The 19,059-nt window shown below is 43.6% G+C and overlaps 1 protein-coding gene across 1 annotated transcript in view; it reads left to right on the plus strand.

Annotated features, from left to right (window-relative positions):
* Nucleotides 1–19,059, plus strand: part of Alg12 (Alg12 alpha-1,6-mannosyltransferase) — a 261,057-nt gene that overhangs the window by 37,534 nt on the left and 204,464 nt on the right. The window lies entirely within an intron of this gene.

Consider the following 19,059-nt stretch of genomic DNA (forward strand, 5'->3'; position numbering starts at 1 on the left):
TCAGTAACACAGAGAGTAGGCCTGTATATACCTAGGCAATTTTCTCCAACTGTCAGCACCAAACTACATGCACATTACACACCAGTGATTGATCCTTGGCCTTTGCTTGACGCTGCTACTGCGAGCGGGGCAATAGGCAGGATGCAGGTGGGGCGGGCAGCGGGTGTGTCTGGGGTGACTGCTGAGGTGCTGAAAGCCTCAGGAGGTATAGGAGGGAAGTTAGTCACTGACCTGATAAATATGACTACATATTAGTATGTTGTCCCAGATGATTGGCTGAAGATTGCAATTGTAAATGTGTACAAGGGGAAGGGTGATGCCCTGGATGGAGGCAGTTATAGAGAAATAAAGCTTTTAAGCCAGAAAATGAAGGTAATGGAGAGAGTTCTAGATGGTATGATTTGAGAAAAGGGTGAATATTTATGATATGCAGTTTGGCTCTGTGCCAGGCAAAGGGGCCACCGATGCCATGATCATTGTTTGACAACTTCAGGAAAAATATTTAGGAAAGAAAAGGGAATTGTACAGTACTGTACTTTGTTTTTGTTGAATTGGAGAAGCCTTTGATATAGTCCCTAGAGAGGTGGTGAAGTGGGCAATGAGAAAGCCTGGGATCGAGGACTGGCTAGTGAGGGTGGTTATGGCTAAGTATATGGGTGCTTGCACCCAGGTAAGGGTGAATGGAGATTTGAGTGATGAGTTTTCCGTGAACGTTGGTATGCAGCAAGGGTCAGTTTTGAGCTTATTGTTTATCATGGTACTTGAAGCCCTCTCATGTGCCTTCAGAAATGGACACCTGTGGGAGATGTTGTATGCTGATGATTTGGTATTGATTGCAGACAGTGAAAGGGAGGCAGAGGAAAGATTTAGGAAGTGGAGAGATGGTATGGGGCACAAGGGCTTAAGAGTAAATGCAGATAAAACAAAAGTGATGATATCTAGGGCTGGTGGCGGTACTGTCAGAGAAGAGGGAGAGTGGCCTCGTACGATTTACCTCAAGGGCATGGGAAGTAATTCCATCTTGTGCAGTGTTTATAATAAGTGGGTGCATAAGAGATATTGTGGTATTAGAGGCAGACTGAGAAATAATGCTGATTTCGTGTGTGGTGTGTTGGAGAGAGCAGGTGGAGATTGTCAGGCGTGAAAGGATTGAACTTTCTGGTGAGTCTCTTGAGTGTGTGGAAGAGTTCTCTTGCTTGGGAGACATGTTATGTGCTGGAAGCAGAGCTAGAGCTAGCTTTGTGACTAGAGTGAGGAGTGGTTGGAAGAAGTTCAGGTGCTGTTGCCTCTCCTGACGTTGAGAGGGCTCTCCTTCTGTGCTAAGGGATCTTTGTATGCAGCATGTGTTAGCAGTATAATGCTGTATGGTTGTGAGACTTGGAGAGTAAGAGAAGAGGATATTTGCAGGCTCAAACATACAGAAATGACAGTGATTAGGTGGATGTGCAGTGCATCCCTGAATGTGAGGCCTGGAGGGACAAGGTTTATGATGGAAGAGTTGAGGGGTAGGATGGGACTGGAGTGTATTGGTGTTGTGATGAGGAGAGGTAGATTGAGATGGTTTGGGCATGTGGAGAGGATGGGGGATGATAATTGGGTGCAGAAAGTGAGAAGTGTTAATGTTAGGGGTAGGGTTGTGAGAGGTAGACCGAGAAAGATTTGGGACGAAGTCATTGACCTCAGGGATAAGGGACGGAATACGGAAGCTGCCAGAGATCGAGCAGCATGGAGAGCCACCATTAGGTGACCAAGGCTGACGCATGGAAGCATGTGAGAGCCTTCAAAAATGAACGAACGAACGATACACAGTAAAGCCTTCGTAAGTCAAACTGTGTGGGGCCCTAGGTTAGTTCAGCTGACTGAATTTTCCAACTATCCAGAAATACAGTAATCCCTCCAAGATCCAACATAATAGAGCCAAAGGCATTTCCGGGACTTGGGTTTGTCTGGGACTTGGGAAAATGCCCCCTGTACAGGCATTCATGGACCCTAACCCAACCTAACTTTGAAAATCGTCTAACTCCCTACCGGACCTGCACAACACCTATTTAAGACCCTATTCACACAAATAAGGGACAGAAACCATGAAATAAATGAAAATGAACCAGAGAATGAGAAATTAGAGGTGAGTATGGAAAATATTTAGTAGTGTACAGGGTACAGTACTTACAACACGTCCGTGGCCGTCACGAAGATTAACCTGCCTCTTCTGTGGCTCTGAGAGTGGTGAAGGTGCATTTGAAACATGTACAGTACAGTAATCCAGTGTTGCGCTTCACTTAATCCTTTTCACTGTGAATTATAATTGTTTAATACTGCACATTCAATTCTTACTTGTGCCATGCCAGTTGCAACATGCCAGTGTTGCACTCTGCATTTAATCCATTGCAATCTGAATTATAATTTCTGAACACTGCACAACATTGTAAATTCCCATGTAGTCTAGCGGCGAGGTATTGCAGTTTATTAACTGTTTGTTCACAAAAATGAGCCATGGGCAGCCATGGCGACGAGTGTACAGTCACGATGGTGGGTAGGTGGGAACTGGGGAGGAATGCAGTGATGCTCTAACAGTTGTCAGAGTAACCACGCGCCAAAACACAGTTGTTTGTCCCCGTGCAGCAAATTTTAAGTCGAGATGAACACATTTTATTTATTATTTTTGTATTTATTTATTTGTTTTTTTAGGCAATTTTTAGTGTCCAAAGACCCAAGCCCAAAATGTCTGGGACTTGGGCGTCTGGGTCTTAAAGGGATTACTGTAATTAAAAAAAAAAAAAGCATTATCCTCCAAAATAGTTGCAAATTAAATGTGACTGCTTGTTTATTAACAATAAACTAAAGCAGCATTTATAAAGCAGTAAAAATAATAAAAACAAGTTGGTGCATGTCATAGGCTAGGCTAGGATAGAATAGGAGGTTGCATAGGTGGAGGGGTAGGTGTATCGTTTTCGTTTTTAAAGGCTCCAACATACTTGCATGTGTCGGCCTTGGTCACCTAATGGCGGCTCTCCACGCTGCACGATCCATTGCAGCCTCCCTGTTCAGTTCCTTAACCCTAAGGTCACACTTAATGACCTCGTCCCATGTCTTTCTCGATCTATCCCTCATAACCCCCCCCCAATATTAACACTTCTCACCTTCTTCACCCAATTATCATCCCCCATCCTCTCCACATGTCCAAACCACCTCAATCTACCTCTCCTCATCACAACACCAATACACTCCAGTCCCATCCTACCTCTCAACTCTTCCATTGTAAACCCAGCCCCTCCAGGCCTTGGATGCAGGGACGCACTGCACATCCACCTAATCATTGTCATTTCTGTACGTCTGAGCTGGCGAATATCTTCCTCCTTCACTGCCCAGGTCTCACTGCCATACAGCATTACACTCCTAACACATGCTGCATACAAAGACCCCTTAGCATGTAGGGAGAGCCCTCTCAATGTCAGGAGAGGCAAGAGCTCCCTGAACTTCTTCCAACCTTTTCTCACCCTAGCCACAGAGCTAGCTCCATGCCCACCTCCAGCACACAACATGTCTCCCAAATAACAAAACTCTTCCACACACTCAAGAGATTCACCAGCAAGTTCAATTCTTTCACGTCTGACGATCTCCACCTGCTCACCCCGGCACGCCGTACACATAAAATCAGCATTATCTCGCAGTCTACCTCTGATACCACTACATCTCTTATGCACCCATTTATCACACACACCGCACAAGATGGAATTACTTCCCACGCCCTTGTGGCAAACTGCACATGGCCACTCTCCCTCGTCTTTGACAGTACTGCCACCAACCCTAGATATCATCACTTTTGTTTTATCTGCATTTACCCTTAAACCCTTTTGCTCCATACCATCTCTCCACTTCCTAAACCTTTCCTCCGCCTCCCTTTCATTCTCTGCAATCAACACCAAATCATCAGCATACAACAACTCCCACGGGAGTCCGTTTCTAAAGTCACGTGAAAGGGCTTCATGTACCATGATAAACAACATGGGACTCAAGACTGACCCCTGATGCACACCAACATTCACGGAAAACTCATCACTCAAATCTCCATTCACTCTCATGTGGGTGTGAGCACCCACAAAGATGGCCATAACCACCCTAACCAGCCACTCCTCAAAGCCAAGCTTTCTCATTGACCACTTCACCACCTCTCTAGGGACTCTGTCAAAGGCCTTTTCCAAATCAACAAAAACAAAATAAAGATCCCTTCTCCTACCAATATATTTTTCCTGAAGCTGTCGAACAATGAATATGGCATCAGTGGTCCCCCTACCTAGCATGAACCCGAACTGCATCTCATCAATATTCACTCTCTCTCTAATCATACCTTCTAAAACTCTCTCCATTACCTTTATTATCTGATCTAAAAGCTTTATACCTCTATAATTTCCTCTTTCCAGGGCATCACCCTTCCCTTTATACACATTTACAATTACATTCTTCAGCCAATCATCTGGGACAACACACTCATAAATAATCCTTCGTTTCGTTTCGTTTTCGTTTCATTTTTAAAGGCTCCAACATGCTTGCATGTGTCGGCCTTGGTCACCTAATGGCGTCTCTCCACGCTGCACGATCCATTGCAGCCTCCCTGTTCAGTTCCTTAACCCTAAGGTCACACTTAATGACCTCGTCCCATGTCTTTCTCGGTCTACCCCTCATAACCCCACCCCCAATATTAACACTTCTCACCTTCCTCACCCAATTATCATCCCCCATCCTCTCCACATGTCCAAACCACCTCAATCTACCTCTCCTAATCACAACACCAATACACTCCAGTCCCATCCTACCTCTCAACTCTTCCATTGTAAACCCAGCCCCTCCAGACCTTGGACGCAGGGACGCACTGCACATCCACCTAATCATTGTCATTTCTGTACGTCTGAGCCGACGAATGTCTTCCTCCTTCACTGCCCAGGTCTCACTGCCATACAGCATTACACTCCTAACACATGCTGCATACAAAGACCCCTTAGCACATAGGGAGAGCCCTCTCAATGTCAGGAGAGGCAAGAGCTCCCTGAACTTCTTCCAACCTTTTCTCACCCTAGCCACAGAGCTAGCTCCATCCCCACCTCCAGCACACAACATGTCTCCCAAATAACAAAACTCTTCCACACACTCAAGAGATTCACCAGCAAGTTCAATTCTTTCACGTCTGACAATCTCCACCTGCTCACCCCGGCACGCCGTACACATAAAATCAGCATTATCTTGCAGTCTACCTCTGATACCACTACATCTCTTATGCACCCATTTATCACACACACCGCACAAGATGGAATTACTTCCCACGCCCTTGTGGCAAACTGCACATGGCCACTCTCCCTCGTCTTTGACAGTACCGCCACCAACCCTAGATATCATCACTTTTGTTTTATCTGCATTTACCCTTAAACCCTTTTGCCCCATACCATCTCTCCACTTCCTAAACCTTTCCTCCGCCTCCCTTTCATTCTCTGCAATCAACATCAAATCATCAGCATACAACAACTCCCACGGGAGTCCGTTTCTAAAGTCACGTGAAAGGGCTTCAAATACCATGATAAACAACATGGGACTCAAGACTGACCCCTGATGCACACCAACATTCACGGAAAACTCATCACTCAAATCTCCATTCACTCTCACCTGGGTGTGAGCACCCACATACATTTCCGTAACCACCCTAACCAGCCACTCCTCCAAGCCAAGCTTTCTCATTGCCCACTTCACCACCTCTATAGTGACTCTGTCAAAGGCCTTTTCCAAATCAACAAAAACAAAATAAAGATCCCTTCTCCTACCAATACATTTTTCCTGAAGCTCTCGAACAATGAATATGGCATCAGTGGTCCCCCTACCTGGTATAAACCCAAACTGCATCTCATCAATATTCACTCTTTCTCTAAGCATACGTTCTAAAACTCTCTCCATTACCTTCATTATCTGATCTAAAAGCTTTATACCTCTATAATTTCCTCTTTCCAGGGCATCACCCTTCCCTTTATACACATTTACAATTACACTCTTCAGCCAATCATCTGGGACAACACACTCATAAATAATCCTATTTATCAGGTTAGTGACTAAACTCGCCCCTATATCGCTTGAGGCGTTCAACATTTCGGCAGTCAACCCAGACACACCTGCTGCCTTCCCCACCCTCATCCTGCCTATTGCCTTACTCACAGTAGCAGTATCAATCAAAGGCCAAGGGCCAGATACTGGATCTGCTGGCTCCAAACCTTCCCTGTTCCAGTCAAACTCCTCATTCAACAACCGGTTATAATGCTCTCTCCATGCATCTTGAATATCCTCACTGTTCACCACTACCCTTCCTTCATCATTCTTCACACACTGCTCACCTATGATATCCCGATTATCCCTCTTCACCTGACCTGCCACCCTAAATATATTTTTCCTCTCCCCATGATTTAGGTTATCAAGTAATTGTCTCTGTGACTCAGACTTTGCCCTGTATACCTCTCTCCTAGCCCTACGCTTGGCAGCTAAATATTCCTCTTTCCTACCACCCTTCTTCCATTCCCGGAAAAGCCTTCTTTTCTCCTTAATTGCAGCTTCTACACCCTCATCCCACCACCCAGTTACTTTATGTCTTGGTGGTCCTCTTGTCCAGCCGCATGTTACATCAGTAACTCTCAAGAAATTGTTCTTGAGGGCTCTGTACTGTTCATTAACGCCTCTGTCTACAGCTCTCTGTTCAGCCACCACTCTCCTCAACTCGCTATAGAAGGCATCCCTTACTACTTGGTTTTTCAGCTTCCATATTTTCCTCCTAGGTACATAAGCCCTCTTTTTCATCACTTGTTCTTTAAGCACCATATCACAAATCAATAGTTTGTGCTGCTGCACACACTCCTCGCTTCCTATAACTTTAACATCCCTCGCTAACCTCCTATCGGCCCTCCTAACCAGAAAATAATCTATCTGACTGCTATTTCCCCCAGACTCATACGTAATTAACCTACTGTCTCTTTTCCTAAAATATGTGTTGCACACAATCATGTCCGTTGCCTCCCCAAACTCGAGTATCCTTTCCCCTTCTGCATTCCTTATACCATACACACATCCCCCATGCACTCCTTCATAACCTTGTGCTGCTTCACCTACATGACCATTTAAGTCCCCTCCCAAAATCACTATCTTATCATCCCGCATACCACCCACTACACGTATTAAGTCATCCCAAAATCTATCTTTCTCTGATTCATCCAATCCTGCCTGTGGAGCATATGCCGATATAATTGCAGCTATCTTTCTTCCCAACAGAATTTTCACTACCAATATCCTATCGCTTACTCTCAAAACATTCATAACATATTCCATCCATTTCTCCGCAACCATCACACCAACACCTCCATATCCATCTGCCAAAACAACTTATAGCAACAGTCCTTCCCAACAATCTTTCTGGCTGATCCACCCCTGTACAGGACCTCCTGCAAACACGCCACATCCACCCACCTCCTACTGAATGCCTCAACGACTTCCCCTGCTCTTCCCCTCAAACTTCCCACGTTTCATGAACCCACCCTCATCCCCATGTGTGATTTACTGTCCTCAGGCTTGCTTTGAAACTTATTTTGTTTTGTCATCTTCAGTATTAATAAATGGGGACAGACACAGCACAGGTTCCACTCACTGCACAGTCCCAGGTCCAGGCAATGGATCTGGGACCCCTAGCCCACCAGCTTACCAGTGGCTGTGGTAGTGGCCTCGGGGCACCCTTCCAGGACAGCTGCAGGGACACCCTCCAAGCTCGTCTTGGCACTGCAACTATCCCACCATTATACACCCATTGATAGGGCAGCCTCCTGGGGCGCTACTCCCAGGTTCGGGCCCCTCTCTATTGGGCGGAAGCAGCAGCCTGGGAACCGCAATGCCCTGTACCCTCTAGCACAGGCCCGAGCCCCATCTCGCCCTGGACCCATGATCTATGCCGGCGGAACCCCCGCCACGCCTCCCCCCAGAAGTCCGCCACTAGGTAGCGGGGGCAAAGTTTTCTGGCTGCATGCCCTTGCTGGCGCCAACCCCTGTAACGTAGTTGGATACGTTGTGTGAAATGTATTTTTTATATATATATTAATAAATATATATATAAATAAATATATATATATATATATATATATGTATGTATATATAGGAGCCTCTGTGGTACAGTGGTAAAGTGTGCATTTTCACACACTGGAGAGCGAGGGTTCATGTCCCGCCAGAGTAATAAACTTTGGAAGTGTTCTCCTGGCCATGTACTGCTTTGGCGGACACCAGGGGTGCTGTGGTTGAACCAGTGTCGCATACTGTATAGTATGTTTTCACCCAACCAGCCTGCGTGGGCCGATTACACTTGGTTCACAGACTACACACACATCCAAAGCCACTACAACACTACAATTACTCTTACAAGCACTTCTTATCGTACATACAATACTAACTCAGAAAAACACCCATACAACTCCCTCTGGACATGCATTGCACCTGTTTAAGACCCAAATCACACCAATAAGGAACAAAAGACTGAAATAAACGCAAAAGAACCATAAAATGAGGTTTCAGAGGTGAGTTTATACAATAGTTGTGGTATGGATATGGATGTGATAGGAAGCGTTTGGAGGAATACATTGAGGTGGTTTGGCCATGTGGAGAGGCTGGAGGGTGAAAGACTGACGAAGAGAGTGTATGTGAGTGAGGTGGAGGGGGAAATAGGGAGGGGGAGGCCGAGGATGAGATGGAGAGATGGGGTGGAGAGGTATATGAGAGGGGGGGGTGTGAGTTGGGAATGGGGCAGTGAAATGGCGGGGGACGGGGCGATGTGGAGGCGATTTGTTTGTGGCCACCCCTAACGTGATTGAGCCTTGTGGCAATAGATAGATAGATAGATAGATAGAAAGAAACATTCTGGGTACTTAGAACAAGTCCCTGGCTCCTGGACTGGCTTGAACTGCTAGTTTGCAGTCCACAATTACTCCTTTGCACTCTAAATTCTAATTTCTTAACACTGCACAACACTGTAAATTCCCATGTGTTCTAGTGGCGAGGTATTGCAGTTTATTCACTGTTTATTCACAAAAAACGAGCACCTGTGGCTTGCATTGCTATAAGCATCTGCTCTCGATCTGATTTAGGCTGTCACTGTTGATGATGGCGGGGTAACAGAGTTGCCAGATCGCAATGGCCACATTACCAAACTCCTCAATTTTCATTACCATTTTTAACTTTCATTACCAAATTCGGAAAGCTAGCATCTATTCTTCACTAATTATATACAGAAGTGGAAATACATGTAATCACTCTTCTTATAATTAACAGCATGTTGATTATTATCATGCTATATAGGCTACCAAATTAATCAGAGAGAGCAAACAATCCACCATCTCCATCCTGTGTATCCTCATACGTGTGAAAAATCCGTTTGGTATTGTACAGTATTATTCTGATTCATTACCAGATGAATTTTTCATTACCAAATTGTCCCACATTTGGTATTGAAAAATACCAATTGGCAACCCTGACAGGGGAGGGGGGAGGGGGGAGGAAGGAAAGGGTGAAGGGACCATGGTGTAACAGCTGTTCGGCACCACGTGGCAATTTCAAATTACGAGTGGGAAAAAAAAGTCAGATTTTTTTCGATTTTTTTGTGGTTTTTGGCCCATTTTGGGAATATTGGATCCCGAGACGAAAATGTCTGGTAATTGGGGATGTCCGGAAATTGGGCGTCCGGATATTACGGGGATTACTGTATCTATCTATCTATCTATCTATCTATATATATATATATATATATATATATATATACTGTATATATATATATATATATATGTATATGTATATATATATATATATATATATATATATATATATATATATATACTGTATATATATATATATATATATATATATATATATATATATATATATATACACTCAACCCTCGGCTATCACGGGTTCCGCTATAGCGCATCTCGCTATCACGCCTATATAAAAAACTACCCAAATACCTTTATCACGCACTAAATGCCTGCTATCACGCACCGCAAATGTTTGAAAATTTCAAAAAGGCCAAGCTCCAGTGCTCCACCCAGCCAACAAAAGCTTCACTGCCTGATTGGTCGTGTGACATCAGGGCCAGCCGAGCACTGATTGGCCGCCTGACCGAGTCTCCTGCCCGCCAAACCATTCAAGTGCGCACCCTCAGACCGTGAACAGTGATAACGAGAACAATAATCTTTTTTATGATATGACCATGGCCAACGTATGCCCTCCCCGTCCCCCTACCATCACCCAACATAATGCTGCGGCACCTGGCAGGGAAATAAAGAAGAGGAAGAACCTAAGTTATGCAGATAAACTGGAAATGTGAAACTTATAGAGAATGGTGAGACCAAGCGAAGTGTGGGGAAGAAACATAACATCAATGAATCAACTGTGAGGGGTATTTATAAGAATTGTGATCACATCATAAAACATGCTCATTTTTAGACTATTATATATTAATATGTGGTACAAAAAAAGTATCTTAGGGGTAAATATTGAGTTCATGGCAGCAATTAAAATTATTACCATAAGTTCTTCAATTCGGCTATCACGGTTTTGGCTATAGCGCAGCCATAGCGGGACCAATTGGGAGTGATAGCCGAGGGTTGAGTGTATATATACTGTATATATATATATATATATATATATATATATAGTGGGCTCACCTGCTGCACAAGCTCAAAGTGCATGAATTGCATTGTGCGCGAGTGACCAAGAATCATATATATATATATATATATATATATATATATATATATATATATATATGTATGTATATGCAGTGGGCTCACCTACTGCGCGAGCTCTGAATACGTGAGTTTACCTCACAGAACACGAGGTAGAGGCAAGGAATGGCTCAAAAACGCCATTTTTCATTGGTACGCAATCCCACCCTCACACACACAACGTGCCAATAGTGACCTAGAGGCTGGTGGGGAAATTGCTTAAGAGGAGTGTACAGTAAGATCTCGCCAATAACAACTTCGACAATAACGTTTTCGGCAGTTATAGTAAGTTAGAATAGATACCCAGTTTCTATAATAATGATGGTTATTTTGTTAATACCAAGTTGTTATAGTGCCAATACGTCCATAACAAAATGAGGAATGAAACAGACAGGCAAGAAGAGACGAAGGAAATTGCTGAAAATATGATATGTAGCGAGGAGAGGGAGGATCCTCCCCTCACCACCTCCCCTGACTCGTCTGCCACCATCCCCTCCTCCTCCTCCTCCACTGTCCCACCTGACTCACCAGCTGCCTCCCCCTCCACCTCCTTAGCCCCACCTGACTCACCTGCTTCACCTGGCATACCTGCAACCCCCCACCATAATGATTGTTGCTGCACTCTGACAGAAATATAACATTTGACAGGCCGTAAATTTCTTCGTCAAAGCGTGGAATATTACAACACTGACAACTGTTAAACAAGCGTGGTGCGGCTGGGGTGGCGGGGGCACTGTAAGTGTGTTGTCGCACATCGGAACCCCTGTTATTTAAGTCCATCAGGCCTGTTGTCAATGAGAATGAGAGGGTAAGAGAGGGCGTATGTCTGATGATAAGCAAGAAGTTCGTTCGTTCGTTCGTTTTTAAAGGCTCCAACATGCTTGCATGTGTCGGCCTTGGTCACCTGATGGCGGCTATTAGGTTTGCTTATTAATACTGAAGATAAGCAAGAAGTAGAAGGAGAATATAAGTGAGTATGGAACAGTGGGTGCAAGGATTGTATGGGTGAGGATGAAAGTAGGTATACAAGCGTGGGCGATTGTATGTACGTATGCTCCGACAGAGGACCGAGTGGCAAGAGTGAAAGAAGAGTTTTGGGCGAGAGTAGAAGCATGTATGGACAAATTTAAGAGGAGCGAGAGAGTGCTTTTGATTGGAGACATGAATGGCAAAGTTGGGATTGTACGAGTGGATGGAGTGGTTGGTCAGTGGGGTGTGCCAGCTGAAGTAGATGGGAATGGTAGTGCTTTGGTGGACATCTGTGATGGTAAGGGGTTGGCAGTAGCCAACACCTACTTTCGGCATAAGATGATCCACTGGTATACATGGAGAGTAATGAGAAGGATGGATGGTGAACTTGTTGAATGAAAGGCAATGATAGACACTGTGTGTGTGGATGAGCGAATGAGAAGACAAGTGTTGGATGCGAGAGTTTGAAGAGGGTGGGGGAATGGAGTCTCGGACCATCACTTAGTGATGGCCAAGGTAAAGCTGCAAAGAAAATGGTTGAGGAGATGAAGGGGAAGACAGGAGGAAACAGCTCCTGTGAGAAGAGTGGAGAATTTGCAAGGTAGTGAGAGAATGGCAGAGTATAAGAGCATAGTGAAAGAAAGATTGGGAAGCTATGGGCTAGAGCAGATGGAAGGGATGGAAGACGTATGTAAGATATTCACGGAAGAGATAGGCGCAGCGTGTGAGGTGGTTTGTGGAGTGAGGAGGAGATGTAAGGGTGTGCAAGGGACAGCATGGTGGAATGATGAGGTGAAACGAGTTGTAGAACAAAAGAAGAAGGCATATAGTGAATGGTTAGCGAGTAGAGGTAGGGGAGAAGATGAGAGAGAGAAGAGAGAGGTATATGTTAGCAGGAGAAGGGAGGTGAAGAGACTGGTGAAGGAGAGTAAGAAGAAAGTGGATGAATAGTTTGGGAGGAATCTGAGTGTGAAATGGAGGGAGAGTAAGAAATTGTTTTGGAAGGAGGTATAGAAAGTAAGGCAGTGTGAAAGGGGAAATAGTAGGGGAGTGAAAGATAGGAATAATAGATTGTTGGTGGAGAAGAGAGAGAAATTGAGGAGATGGAAGGAGCACTTTGGGGATTTGTTGAATCTAGAGAGTGAGGGCAGTGTTAGTATAAGTGGTTGGGGAATGGCTGGGAGAGGAAGAGATGAGAGGAGGGAGGAAGAGATCAGTAGGGCAGAAGTAGTGGAAGCAATGAAGAAGATCAAGTTGGGAAAGGCCCCAGGAATTGATGGAGTGTGTGGTGAAATGCTTAGGTTTGGGGGTGAGATTGTTGTGGAGTGGATATGGAAGTTGTGTAGATTGGTTTGGGAAGAGGGAAGGGTTCCAGAGGACTGGAAATCAGGTATAATTGTTCCTTTATACAAAGGCAAGGGGGAGAGGGAAGTATGTGGTAACCATAGGGGTATTTGCCTTCTTAGTGTGACTGGTAAAATATATGGTAGAATATGCATTGATAGGGTTAGGCATATGACAGAGGAGCTAGTTGGAGAAGAACAAGGGGGATTTAGGAAGGGAAAAGGGTGTGTAGATCAGATATTTGTTCTAAGATGTTTAGTGGAGGCGTATCTAGAGAAGGGAAAGAAAGTGTATGCTGCCTTCATGGACTTGGAGAAAGCTTATGACAGAATAGTTAGGCAAGGTATGTGGAAGGTATAAAGATTATATGGAGTGGAGGGGAAATTGTTGAGTGCTGTGAGGAGTTTGTACAAAGGAGCTAGGGCTACGGTGCGAGTGGATGGTGAGCTGAGTGAGTTCTTTGATCTCAATGTGGGGCTGAAATAGGGGTGTGTGATGTCTCCATGGCTGTTTAATATATACATGGATGGGGTTATAAAGGAGGTGCAAGGTAGGACAGTGGATGTGGGGGTGGCTCTAATGAATGAGGGTGAGATTTGGAAGATTCCAGTGTTGCTGTTTGCTGATGATACAGTATTGTTGAGCGAAGATAAATGGGAGTTGCAAGGTTTGGTGAATGAATTTGGGACAGTGTGTAGGAGGAGGAAGCTGAAAGTTAATATAAACAAAAGTAAAGTTACGGTGTTTGAGAAAAATGAAGTCACAGAATGTACAGTGAAGTTGGATGGTGAGGATATGGAGAATGTGAGTGCATTCAAGTACTTGGGTAGTGTGATGAGTAAGGATGGAATTTTGGGGGATGAAGTGCGTGAAAGGGTACAGCAGGGAAGGAAGGTTGTTGGTTCACTGAAAGCAGTGATGAGGAATAGGGAGGTGAGTATGGAAGTTAAGAAGTCACTGCATGATAGTATTGTGATCCCTACCCTGACGTATGGAAGCGAGGCGTGAACCTAGCAAGAGGGGAACAAGTCAAGAGTGAGAGCAGTGGAAATGAGTTACTTGAGAGGAGCATGTGGAGTGACATGGAGGGACAGGTTGACGAATGAAGAAGTGAAGAAACGTTGTGGTGTGGATGTGGATGTGGTTGAGAAGATTAGGAGAAATACACTGAGGTGGTTTGGACATGTGGAGAGAATGGAGAGTGAAACACTGACTAAGAGGCTGTATGTAGGTGAGGTGAAGGGAAAGAGAGGGAGGGGTAGACCGAGGATGAGGTGAAGGGATGGAGTTGAGAGGTATATGAGGGAGGGGGGGGGGTTAGTTGTGGGGAGGGTAGTAAAATGATGGGTGACAGAGCGACTTGGAGGCATTTTGTCTGCGGCCACCCTTTGCGGGATTAGGGTTTCAGGCTATAGATAGATAGGCCTGTTGTCTACAGTTGATAAGGTGACTGCCCAAATTTTTGTTATTGTAGCTATATCTGTAGTACAGTGTCCAAAAAATTTGACCTTTATTATGTCTCCAAGGGCCAAAAAATGTCCAGGTATGAGGGAGTACCACCATAGGTTATTTTTCCCATAAGATTATGTATTCTCAGTGCGTGATTTCACAGTGCATAGGACCAGGACCACCCAATCTCACACGCACTGTGCAAGCCCACTGTATATGTATGTATAGTAAAACCTCGATTTAATGGCATTCATTATAACGGCAACCCCAAACTTACGGCACAAATCTCCCGAAGCATATTTATGCAAAAAAATTTTAAAAATTCCCATAAAATGGGTAAAAATGAGAAAGAAATTCAAATTTGGTGGGCGCCGTGTGCATCTCGATCGTCTTTGCAGTTCCCGCCAACTGGGTATGTTTATGCTCACCTAGTCTTCCTCCCGCCTAGCCTGACCCCAAAGTGAAAAATCACACGGCACTTCATACGAGGTTTGCCGAGGATACGATGGTAAATCAGAACGGTAACATGGTAAAATTGCCAATGATACCACGGGCATTTGGAAGTCATCTGGACGGATTCCTACCGAGGATACGACGGGCAAAACAGTGTGACCAAAACCCAGGTGACTCAACAGAGAATATATCATACAACAGCACTGAACATTTAGCCTAACACTGAATACTTATTAATATTTTAGAATAAATATCAGTTGTTTTGAAACCCTTATAAAGAGTTAATATTTCCTATACCTAGGAAACTGTGATGTCGATAAAATAATCACGTGTTTACAACTGAGGACTCCACTGCAGCTAGACATACTGCTGCCATTCGCCACCTGAAAACATCACGACAACAACTTCTGGATAATGTGATGTGATGTGTACTTCTCATCAGTATGTGTACCTGTTTGTAAACAAAGTTGCCTCTCCTTATTCTCTACTGAGTCAGCGATAGCAATCACTTTCCACAGTTGCGAGACGGGCTCTGGCAACAGTGTGAGAAGCATGTCCTTTGCCGAGGATACAAGGAACGTGTTTGATAGCGTCCAAGTTTTGTTCCACTTAGATTTTCCTCGGCTGTTCCTGATACGAGGTACCTTGTGATACCCCCTTAACTTACCTGGATTACTGTACTTACCTGGATTACTGTACTGTACTGTACTTACCTGGATTACTGTACAGTACTTTACTACAGCACAACACCACATCTACCTGCTTTCTTTTGTTCTAAATATAAATTTTTTAATTGTTTTTGTATATCTGCACATGTTTATATGCTTAAAAATGTGTTAAAATGTGTTAGCATGAGTTTTGAGGATATCGATAGGTGTAAGCCCCAATCTAACGGAATTTCATTTTTTTTGGCATGCTCAGGGCCCCCTAGGGTGCCGTTAAATCAAGGGTTTACTGTACTGTATATATATATATATATATATATATATATATATATATAAATATATATTAAAAAAAAAATCTTAACACAGCCTTGGAGTGGGGGGTCGTGGGCATAAAAGTCTCCATCATCTAGCTCTTTCCCGGTGACGACCAAGAGAGATGCTTGGAAGCACTGTCTGAGTCTCTTCTTCATTTCTGTAACATTCCTGACCTTTTCTCTAATTTTCTCTGTTGAACACCACCTCTCTTCCTTCAAACCTCACTTTCTCTTCCCGAGGCGACTGATAACAAACCTTTCTCTGTATCCACCTACTTTCTCTATATTCATTTCATAGCCAAAGGTGGCTATTCTGTATATGTACGCGACAGCATATCCTGCTCTTGTGTTCCTGAACATGAATTTTATGAACTGTCTACTCTCTGGCTTTGGCTGTCCTGTCATTCTGTGACTAAATATATCTGTGCTGTTTACTTATCGTCTAATTCTGTTGACTATGAAAATCATTGACCACCTTACTTCTAAGACTGTACACATTTAATTTCTCCTTTCTCTAAAATCTCCATTCTAAGTAATTTCAGTGTTCACCACCACCTTTGGCTCTCCTGTCCTTTCACTGATCCACCTGGTTAACAAGCATACAACTTTTCTCTCCCTATTGACCTAGAGCATCTTGTACAGCACCCTGCCCATATCCCTGACTGCCGTGGAGAGAGTTCCAACATACCTGACCTGTTCCTTACAAGTAATCCTTCTACTTGTGCCGTTAATCTTTTCTCCCTGTTGGGTTCCTCCAATCACAACCTTATCACCTTAACCTGTCCTATTGTTCCAGTAAGGCCTATGGACCCTCCTAAGAAGCGGCGGCTTTGGCACGTTGGAATAGCTGATTGGGAGGCTGTCAGGCAGTACTGTACTTCTTTGATTTTCCCTGCAATGATTATTGCTTCCATGGCCGAGAGCCTTCTGAGTGTGCTCACGCATTACAGAAGATATTCTCTCAGGCATGGAAGCATACATTCCTTTCTCTTATCCTGTGACTAAAGCAAAAAAAAACATTGGTTCAGTGCTTGCTGTAATGGTATCCACAACAAGGAGATGGCCTTCAGAAAATGGCCATCAAAAGATGTTGGAACCAACCCATCCCTCTTATGTTTCTCTGTAGAATCATGCTAAGCCTCTTCTTTGCTCTGCTAAAAATAATGTAATTCGTACTAAGTGTTCTGAACTCTCCAGCTCATATTCTTCCCGCTCCTTCTGGCACCTTGTGAAAAACATTTATGCAGGGTTGTTATGATTTAAATGAAATGATTTAAATCATGTGATTTAAATCAATTTAAATCAGAGTGAAATATCATGATTTAAATCAAAATGGATTTTTTTTTTTATAAATACTGTACAGTTAAATTGAAGAAGACAGAGAATGTGATGGATGTGTACTGTACAGATGCATCAAGTCTGCTTGGCCTGTACTCTTCCTGTACTGATCTTGATCAAATCAGGCACCAGTATTTGCCTTTTGTTGCAAGGCAAATATTAAAAAACAGAGAAAAGAAGGCTCTTTGATAATAACAGTAAATGTGATTATACTCAGTATTATCATAGGAACTAAACTCTTCTTTAAATATACAGTAACATGATTCAATCTAATGATTATGATCCTAATTTGACAAAATATAAAAGACAAGTTGGCAACTTTCTTCAATATCTGACTGTGTGAGACTGAGTAACCTCCCCCATACCAAGAAGTGCAAGCTTGTGATGCACTGCTTTACTCCCACTTCCCATTGACATTATTATTTTCAGTTTTGTAAGTCTGTTTATTTGAACAATGATATATAATCATGCCTAATGGGTGCATTGCAGTAAGTGGGAGGAAAAAAGACCCAGTATGGTACTCTTTTGACAGAATTCCCAAAGGCACAAACAGGGTTGGGAAAAAAAATCTGATTTAAATTTAAAAAATCTGATTTAGATAATTTTTTTTTTTTTTTAAATATATATATATTATATATATTTTTTTCCAACCATGCATTTCTGACAACTTTACTTCATCATCCTTCCCACTTCTTTTCCACTCTGATGAGTCTGTAGCTGTGTCATATGGTAAAGCAGAACTCTTTGCTCTGACTTTCTCCTCCAGTTCCACCTTAGATGATTCCAGTGCTGTCCCTCAGTCACTTCCTCCGTCAGACTTCCACATGGCAGATATTAAAATGTGTCCAGTTGATGTGTTTTCTGCCATCACTGGCCTCAGTATTAACAAGGCATATGAGCTTGATGGACCCCCTCTTGTTGTCCTCAAAAACTGTGCTTCTGTGCTTACACCCTGCCAAGGTAAATTCTCTCACTTTAGTCTGTCGACTTGTACCTTTCCGTCTTCCTGAAAGTTTGCTCTCATTCAGCTTGTCCAAAATAAGGGTGACCATTCCAAGCCTTCTAACTATTGTCCAGTTGTTTTAACATCCTGTATTTGTAAAGTTTTTGAATCAATTCATAGCAAAAAATCCTTTTTTAAAGCACATTTCTCATCATAACCTTCTTTCCAATCATCAGTGTGGGTTCCGCCAGTGTTGCTTCATTGGTGATCTTCTCATCTTCCTTTCAGACTCCTGGTCATCTTCCTTTTGGGACGTTGGCGAAAGTTTTGCCATTGCATTTGACATCTCAAAGGCTTTCCATTGAGTCTGGCATAATTCTTTAATTTCCAAACTGCCCTCTTATGGTTTATATCCTTCTGTCTGTGCCTTCATCTCTGCCTCCTTTCTGGCTGTTCTATAGCTGCTGCTTTAGACAGCCACCATTTTTCTCCTTGAGCTATCAGTAGTGGTGTTCCTCAGGGCTGTTCTGTCGCCATCACCAACTGTATTCCTTCTCTTCATCAGTGACCTAAGCTGTACATCTGACCTTATTCACTCATATGAAGATGACTCCACCCTTCACCTTTCCATCTGCTCCCTGCAGCATCCATCACAGCAATTACTTCAATAGATAAGAGATGTGGCTATGGCACACCTAATGTCTGACTTGGCTCATATCTCTGATTGGGGTAAAAGTAATCTTGTTTTTAACCCGTGGAGAGCGACGATCGTTTTGTAGGTACCTGCTGAGAAGCGACAA

Source organism: Coenobita brevimanus, chromosome 98 (assembly GCF_032717465.1).
Source record: "Coenobita brevimanus isolate Jiangsu-jjx chromosome 98, ASM3271746v2, whole genome shotgun sequence".
Classification (NCBI taxonomy): Eukaryota; Metazoa; Arthropoda; class Malacostraca; order Decapoda; family Coenobitidae; genus Coenobita; species Coenobita brevimanus.